Here is a 9478-nt window from a genome sequence, read left to right on the forward strand (position 1 = left end):
AGTCCTTTCCCCTCTCCAAACTCTGCCCTCTCCAGGCCCTGCCCCCCCCCCAAATCCCCAGGATTACCCAAGCCAGAGTTGACAACCCTAACAACATTTTTAGTGGAAACTGGGCAGAAAGATAATAGAAGGTTCTCCTAGTGGAAGTAGCTAAAAATAATGCATTTGATTGGAGTTGTGGAACCAGAGGAAGAAAAAAACAATCTTTGATACTAATGGTCAACCGAGTATACCAATGGTCAAAGTGAAGTGGGGGAGGGAAATTTGGGAGTCAAAGCATCACTCCCGGGCTTTTTTAAAATAAAAAACAAAAAAGCACCACCTCTTGTCATTTTTCTGGAATAAGAATAAGGTGTGCTAATTGATTCAACTTTGCTTGGCCTTAGTTGGAGAAACTGGGAGTACCCTATGCTTTGTAACTGAGCAGTGTCATTCTTGGACTGCATGCGGTTACATTTAAACAGGGAAGAACCAGAACAGTGTGTAGCTATTGCTTAAGATTTTTTGTTGTACTAATGCCTGCAGGCCATTCATGTTCCCTGTATGGTTAGTGCTGTGCAGATTTAAAGAAAATGACACTCCCTGCTCCAGGAATTTGTAATATAAAAGATTTTTTAAAACTCTAAAACATTAGAATTAGTAGATACAAGAGGGGACCCGTGACAAAATGTTGCTGGAGCCCCAGCCCTCTCCAGCATGGTTGATGCGGGCCAGGGAAGCTGGTGGCTGTCTGGCTGTCTGGCTTTGGTCGCTCCTCCCGAGTGCTGCTGCTCCTGCTGCCAGTGCTGCTTCCTCCTCTCCCTCACCTAACAAAGTTGTGGCTTAAAACAAAAAGGGGGGAAAAGCATGCAAGGCAAAAGGCTGGCGGGGCAGCCTACCAAGTGGCTACTCAGTGCTCTGTTTGCATGCCCACTGAGCTTAGCCACTCCTCCAGTGCTGCTGCCCCTTTGAATAGAAGCCTGCGGCAGCCACTGATGGGGCACAGGACTCCGGGGGAGGGAGGGAGAAGAATGGCGGCCCTGGGAGTGCCCCTACCATCATCCTGTTTACTGGCAGTCCTGGCGGTAGTGGGGACGGTTCCTGCAGCAGTGGTCTCTGCAGCAACATTGGACGGGTCTTGCTACAGCAGGCTGAGCAGCAGCTGGGATGGGTATTGCCACCATGGGTTACCTTGTGGCTCCAATGGCTTTTCCTGGGGGTCCTAGTGGTGGTGTGGGCAGCAATAGAGACAGTTGCTTTTCCCACAGCTCAGTAAGCACACATGCACACAGAACGCAGTTTTACTTTTGAGGGGAATTAAGGTATCCCCCATACACTTTTAAAAACATTTTAGATTTTTCTGCACACCTGGGGATTGCCCCAAGTGTGCAGAAAAACCTCTTTATCCTCCATGTGCCCCAGATCTGCAGAAATAAGTATCTGCACGCACAGGGGACCCTTGGCTATTATATATATATAGATGTACCTTTAATAGGGTTGGAACCAATTTTAAGACCATGGTGTTCTTTAAAACCCCCAATGATAAAAATGTTACTTAGATTCCCTACATGGATTTCTCAGTTATAAGATATTTATTTAGATATTTATATCCTACTTTTCTCCCCAATGGGTACCCAGTGGCTTACATTGTTGTCCCCCCTCCTCCATTTTATCCTCATAGAACAGAATTTAAAAGTTGGAAGGAGCCTAGAGATGATCACGTCCAACCCCCTGCACTCTGCAGGATGACCTAAAGCAGGGGTGTCGAACTCATTTGTTATGAGGGCCGGATCTGACATAAATGAGACCTTGTTGGGTCGGGCCATGTGTGTCATAAAATGTAATGCCAGGTAGTTGTCAGGTTCCACAGCCAAACAAAGGAGTACATGCTTATAAGGTTATACTTTATTGTAAGAGCTATAGAGGCAGTAACATCGTCACTGTTAGGAATGGCTACGTTCCTACAAACATAATGGGATATAGGGTATTCGTATACACCCCCCCCACTCCTAGGCCACTCGGCATGACTCCCACGCGTGGGAGAATGGGGCCCCAGGCCATTAATGCCAAAGCTGGGAATCTAAACTAATCCCACGGGTAAATGATGGGAAGACACTACACAGGCAGCTTGCAAGGTCAGAGATAATAAAGAACGAAGGAATGCAGCAGCAGTTGGTACACAGGTCAAGCAGATTCACTCTTGCCCATAAACATCCTGGCAGCATAGCTGACAGTAGTGGAGATATAAACTTTATAAAAGGACACAAATATAAAGGGTTTTTTTAACTTAAAAACATGCTTAAAATGTTAGCACTCTTGCAATATTTTGGTTGTTTAACAGTGTTTGATAACTGACACCTCTTGCTCTGAATTATTGCATCAAAATGTCTGTGCTGTTGCAGTCTTGAGTATGCTGTTCAGGTGTGTATCTGTAAGCTGCAAACCTACAATGATGCAGCAGTGGCAGAACTGGAAGAAGCAGCAGAAGACAGCTAGTTCCACTGTGGGGCTGACAGAAGCCTTCTGGGGGCCTAATCCGGCCCCCGGGTTGCATGTTTGACACCCCTGACCTAAAGCATCCCTGACACATAATTATCCATCCTCTGCTTAAATAACTCCAAGGAGGGAGAACCTACAATATTCCTGTGAAATAGATTAGGCCAAGAGAGTAAACTGGCCCAAGGTCACCCAAGGGGATTTTAACCTTGGTCTCTAGATCCTGACCTGACCTGGATAGCCCAGGCTAGCCTGATCTTGTCAGATCTCAGAGGCTAAGCAGAGGTGGCTCTGGTTAGTATTTGGATGGGAGACCGCCAAGGAAGTCCAGGGTTGCTGCACAGAGGCAGGCAATGGCAAAACATTTCTGTTCATCTCGTCCCTTGAAAACCCCACGAGGGGTCACCATAGCAGTGACTTGACAGCGCTTTCCACCACCATTAAAGATCCTAGCCCAACACTCTAACCACTTGACTACATGATTGAGGCAGTACTGATTGGTGGCTGAAATGTGCATCTGCAAATGAATATTGAATGTATGGTAGATTTTTCTGCACCCCTGAACTGAAAGACTGTGAGGCTGTGAACCAGTGCTTCATCTGAACTGGGTACATACTGCCTAGAACATGCCCCAAAGTGTTCTGTTTTCATAATTTTCAGCCGACAACCTAAGATGGAAAAGATTCCCTGAATGCAAAAAGTCTGAAAACCAGCAGGCTAGATAAACAAATGATTAGCCACTGTAATGAAATGTGTGTTATTAGCCCGTGGAAAGCTGTAAATGTGCAGCATTGTCGTCACACCTGCTAAAATGATGAAGGAATTAACAGTGTGCAGCTACTATTTACTGTATCAATTTTACTAAAATGTAGCAGACTGCAGCACCATGAGGATATAGCTGCCTTATACAGGTGTTACTTTAATATGCAAGATAAGGAGTAAGATATGGGAGTTATTAGGAACAGTTGTTATAATTTAAATATTAGTCTTCCTCTTTAAAACACACCAAAACAGAAAACAGTTCCATCTGTTAAAATGCAGCTAACTGGTGGACTTTTCTTTCTTGATTAATGTGTCTGAGTTTTCTATTTTCTGTTTTTTCTACACCACCTGTTTCAGAGGTGTAAAGAACTCTTATACATAAGATTTCATGAATTGCTTTTGTAGTGCCAAAACACACACACCTTCAGCTCTAATACTGGTGACAAAGGTATTTGCAGAGAACCCCCCCCCCAACTCAGAGTTTTCACTCTGAGTTTTTAAAGTGTTCCTGTTTTTTTCCTCTTCTCTCTGGAAGGGCAGGAAGCTAGGTCAATTACCAGCTATAGGCCCCGGTCACACGGCAAAGTTGCCGTGGGAGAGGCACGGAAGGTGGGTGGATTATCCGGGCGCGATCACACCCCAACATTTGGGAAGTGGAGTGCACCCGTGGCTTACCGCCGACAATGCACGTTAAAAAACTAGTACATCCAAGGTACTAGTAAACGTTTGCCATGGGCTGCCTCCAGACGCCCATGGTGTGATTGCGCCGGCACACGGCAATCCCCTTCGGTCCCTTGTTTACCCGCCGGCACCGAGGGAAGGACCCATGGTGTGCTGCCGGCGCGTCTGATCGCGTAATTGCGAATCAAACTGCGCCGGGGCAATTAGCCATGCCCCCCGCAATATCCGGCCCGTGTGACCGGGGCCATAGTTATGCAAATGACTCAGCTTGCAAGGTTACTGAGGTATTTGGTGTTAGGAATCCCCAGGTGATTCCTGGAGGTTTCCCAGAATGACTTCCAGGAGGGTTCCCAGGATGCACCTGGGTGCCCTAGGGTCCACCTCTGTGACCTGGTTGGACCAGGTCAAAAGGGGTGGAGAAAGTGATGTAAAATGGTTGGAGTCAAGGATCTAATAAAAGTGCTTGGTCCCAGGAGGGAGGGTCTCTTAGTGCTGATCCTTGGAAGAGGACAGACTGCTGAACTCTTTTCTGCAGGCGGGGAACCATCTTGGCCATGTGGCCTAGCCTGCTGGCTGCAGGGAGCCTGAAGTAATGGGACATCTTTAGAACCTTGTGTAACTGTCTAAATTTGTATGTACCTACACTATTTTAACATCTAGTAGAGTAAGTTTTAGAACCAGGGAACAAAGACATTTATAACCAACTTTTCTTTGTTCTTTTGGTTGCTGATCTGGTGCTGTGCTAAAAGTATGCTTGTAACCTTTTTCTCTTTTTACTAAATATTTTACTCTTTGAAGCTGGTAGTGTTCTCTGGACCACATAGTTCCCCAATCACCTTAGACCATACTACTATAAGAGGGGAGTCCCGGGATGGGGGAAGGCAAGCAGTTAAGGCACCTGTTGCTAATCCTCCAGCCCCCCCCCCCAAAAAAAGGAATTTGGTCCCTGCGGTAACCAGGTGCTGGGTAGCAGGAAACTAGAGGCAGGGCCTCAGTTTGAAAAGGGGTGTCAGGATTCTGTCCCTCCTGGCAGGGGAGACCCCAGTAGGACAGTGGTGGCAGCATACCCTAGTGGAAGGAAGTAGAATAGCACCTTCCAGGAATTGGCGTAAGCCAAGGAGAGGCTGGCAGAACAGGGTCTGTAAGAGAAGCAGGCCTGTTCCATCATAGTATTTTATCGAGCTATTACTTTGTCATATTCCCTTCTTTCTCTTTGGAGTTGACATGGGATGTCTGTCCATCAATGTGGTGAAATCCAAGGTCATAGTATTCACGTGCAGTGAATGTTCAACATTTGGGAATTGCCCTCCCAATGCAACTGCCAAAATATTTTTATCAATTGACAGTCCCAAAATTAAGAAGAGGTTTTACTTTGGCAAGACTGAACCCAGCGCAGGCTCCCCTCTTTATGCACCTGCTCTGCCGGCGCCTCTCCCTGCTGGCCATGGGTAAGGAGAAGTCGCCAGAGAGGGGCCGGGCGGGACATGGAGGAGAGCCTCGGGGATCTCCAGATCGGCACTGGCTTTTGGCGGGGGGTAGGCGAACTTCAGTGCCCCCATCCAGGGCCTCCCACTCTAGGCGAGTGCCTAGTTGTCCTAGCGGGGGAGCCGGCCCTGATCGTGTCACCCTCTCAGTAGCAAAATTCATAGGCACAATAATCAAATATAAGAGAAATAATACTGAGTAAGGTCTTTTAAAATATTTTATTTGGTTCTAATTTCTACTTAAGGTGATAGCCGTATGAGTAGTACTAGATAGACAGACAGACTGACAGACATGGGATATCCTTGGAATCATCCCATGCTTATATGGTGTCATTTTATTTTCTTTCCTTAATAGTACTGCGAGGTAGGTCAGTCTGAGAGTACAACTTTCCAATAGGACTCCCAGTGAGCTTCATGGCTAAGTGGGCATTTAGCCTCAGTTTCTGCGAGTGTAGCACTCTTTCCGTTACACTGGCTTCATTCCTTTCTGGTTACTGTACTTTGAAAAGAAAGATGCAATGATATCCTTCTCAGTTACCTTCCTATATAAACCAGACATATCAGATCTAATTAGGGGGTCTCAGATTGTAAGAAAGTTCATGGCCTAAAGCTCCTTTGCAGACCTACTTAATATTTAAATTGTGCCTTTCTAGACTTGCTGAGACAGATATTTAATTTTCCAGGGCAGCATTCACTGTACTGCGATGTCATACTTTTGAGCATTAGATGAGAAATCATGTTGGGATCTTGCAAGGAATTGCCAGCATTGACCTCATCACACATCTTAAATAACAGGATATGTTTGCCAAGTGTTGTGGGAAAATACAGTAATTGCCAGCAATTTTCCTGCTTTATCACCACTTTTGTTGTTGTATTTAATCTAGTCTATAACATTCAGTGTCCACATCTTTTAGAAACTAAGGGATGCAATGGGACATAGAACTTTATTGGCACAAATTCCCACCTGGGGATTGAGAGCTGTTTTAGTGTGCGGGTTCAAGTGATCTTTAAACAACATCATATGGTAGCCTCAGCTGATTTTTAGTGAGGCCTGGATCTGGGCTGTACCATTTCAGGTAGCTGGCAGGGCTCAGGCTCCTTCCACACAGGGAATTTTTCCTGCATGGAAAGCAAGAAGCCCCACAGTAAAGGGAAACATCTGCATGACTCTGTGTTCATCCTAAACATGCCCTGTGCAAGTCCCAGCGCTTTCCCCTTTGAACCAAAGAAAAAATAACCTTTTTTTCTGGCTTACAGGGGAATTTATAGAGTGGCTCTTGCAGCTACTGACAGTGGGTGGTACTAAGATTTGCCTTCAAAATGGAACTCAGCAGTGTTCTGCTGTGCACTATTCTCCCCCCCCCCCCCCCCGGTCCTGTAAAGGGCTTTCTCCACTTTTCTTTTCAAGATGTGATGAAGTGCTACAGCATGGATTGATGGTAGGGTTGCGAGTTTCCCAGTGGGGACGGGGGATCTCCCACCCTCCTGGCAGCAGGAGAAAAAATTTAAAATGTTTGATGGTGTGACATCACTTCTGGGGACAATGTGAAAGTGATGTCACACCTCTCTAGGAATTGCCGGAAGCTCTGTGGTAAAATGTCATGCCATTGCCAACAGCTGCCCCCTCGTATCCTCTCCCTGTTCTCCTGCAGGTTTCCAGTCTGTGCCTGGCAATCCTACTTGGTAGGGGAAAGTTAAGTGAGGGGAAAGGGAGGTTTCTGATCCATGGGAGTGCCCAAGATCAGTGTGTGTGTGTGTGTGTGTGTGTGTGTGTGTGTGTGATTGGATTTATAACATGTTCTCACTACCCAAAGGTGTCTCAGAGCGGCTTACAAACTCCTTTCTCTTCCCCTCCCCACAACAGACACCCTGTGAGGTTGGTGGGGCTGAGAGAGCTCTGATAGAAACTGCTCTTTTTCAAGGACAGCTCTTATCAGAACTATGGCTTGCCCAAGGTCATCCAGCAGGTACAAGTGGAGGAGTGGGGAACCAAACCCGGTTCTCCCAGATTAGAGTCCGCGCACTTAACCACTACACCAAACTGGCTCAGCAGGGAGCTGAGGAGAAGCAAGTAGCATGGGGACGGGAGGGGTGGGTATCATTCCCAGGACACTTGCTGCTGCCGCCATGGCAGGGGTGGAGTTTCAGCTCATCTGGATGCAGACTCAGGACTGAATGCTCTTCAGTACAGTGTCAGGAACGCAGGTTACTTTTATCGTTTTGCAAGTATGTCAGTTTTTTATGTGTGTAGGTCTTATTGATATGAAGGAGTTCTCAGCTTTGCAGCCATTAGATGCAGTCTGAAGTGGTACAGCAAATACGTCTGTTTCTTGTAAACTAAATCTGTAAACAATCCCTTTCTCATCCAGTTGTCCATACCAATTTCAACCAATCCTTTGATTGCCTTAAATAAGGAGTGTCTTTGAATTTGGGAGAGGGGAGCAAATTGGTAATTTAAAGTTGCTAGTGGCCCACACCAAAATATATCAGTATTAATTTATAGACATGCACATTCTTTTATTTATTTACATTCCCTATACCCCACCCTTTTTCCGAAGGGGGACCCAGGGCAGCCAACTTTGTTCTCCTCTCTTCCATTTTATCACCATAACAATCAATAAGTTAGGCTGGAAAACTATGAGTGGCCCAAGACTCCCCAGCAGGCTTCCAGGGGAGAATGGAAAGTCGAACCTCGGTCTCCCTGATCCTAACCACTACACAATACTGCTCCTCTGTTATGATTGCTCACTTCTGCAAGCCTTGCTGTTCTCCAGATTATTCTGGGGGGCCATTTTGAAGAGGCAAGTGAGGGCTCCTGTACTGAGTGCCCCTCTTCTCATGCATGCATGTCTCTCCCATTTCCTTTGGAGAGGAAAAGATAGGAGAAAAACTAAACAGGCAAAAAGAGAAAGATGTGTAGATGTGTAAATAAGGAGGGGATCCATTACTGGTCAGCCAGCCTTCTTTCTTGGTTATGTGCAGGGTCTTTTTGTAGAAAAAGCCCAGCAGGAACTCATTAGCATAATAGGCCACACCCAACAGCAAGAACTCATTAGCATATTAGGCCACACCCTGACAGCACCCCTCATTAGCCCATTAGGCCACACCACCATGTTACCAGAAGTGTGGTCATCCAGACACACCCACCTTTCCCTTCTTATTCTGTTTACCTTGTTGGTTGTCAAAACCCATGGCTTTTTAAACTCCTTTGCATGTTAGGCCACACACCCCTAATGTAGCCAGTCCTAATGAGTTTCTGCTATTGGGTGTGGCCTATTATGCTAATGAGTTCCTGCTGGGCGTGGCCAACTCAGGAGCCAGCCGGAACTCCATTCCTGTGCGTTCCTGCCCCAAAATAGCCCTGGTTATGTGTTAGTCACTGAAGGGGTCCAGGTGTACTTTTCAAGGGACCAGTTTTTGTCTCCAGAGCACAAATTGACTCTTTTTATCTTAGTGTTTCTCCAATAAACAGTGCTTCTAGTCTGGCTCTTCTTCGCTTTGATGGCAAGACAGCTTCACTTGCAGTAACCCCCCACATGTATTTTAATATAACAGCTCCCAACTTATATGGAATGCCTGCAGGTTGTAAATGATTCTAGGTGCATTCTGGAGAATCTTCTCTTATGGCACATGGACTTCTAGCCAGGCTTCTTTGGCCTCACCATTAGCGGAAATGACAGAGGTTTTTTTCCTGTGTGCTCTGGAGTGCCCCTGCAAGTGCATATTGCAAGGAAAGATTTGACAGACAAGGAGAGCTTGATCTTCTCATTGAAGGACCCTTGATAACTTTCCAGAGAGCCCTGGGGTTCCTCAGCACACAGTCTGGAAACTTCTGGTCCGAGCTAATCTTAACACAACAAACTTGAGTGTTTTACAAAAAGGAGCAGAAATGTTTAAACTGGAGCTTTAGATAACTTGAATAACAAATAGTTGCATAGCTGAACAGGAGCAATGCTTTGTTTATTTTGTTTAAAGAAAAGATACATAAAGAAGCTAGACTGCATGAACATTAAACTCATTTTATGTTGAAGCGGTATCCATCTTGGCATTTGATTCCCAGATCCAGTGACCATCGT

The 9478-nt window shown here is 46.0% G+C and overlaps 1 protein-coding gene across 1 annotated transcript in view; it reads left to right on the forward strand.

Moving 5' to 3' along the window:
• NEK7 (NIMA related kinase 7) overlaps positions 1-9478 on the forward strand; it is a 102169-nt gene that overhangs the window by 28564 nt on the left and 64127 nt on the right. The window lies entirely within an intron of this gene.

Source organism: Gekko japonicus, unplaced genomic scaffold, assembly GCF_001447785.1.
Source record: "Gekko japonicus isolate JY-2015 unplaced genomic scaffold, Gekko_japonicus_V1.1 scaffold467, whole genome shotgun sequence".
In the NCBI taxonomy this organism is placed as follows: Eukaryota; Metazoa; Chordata; class Lepidosauria; order Squamata; family Gekkonidae; genus Gekko; species Gekko japonicus.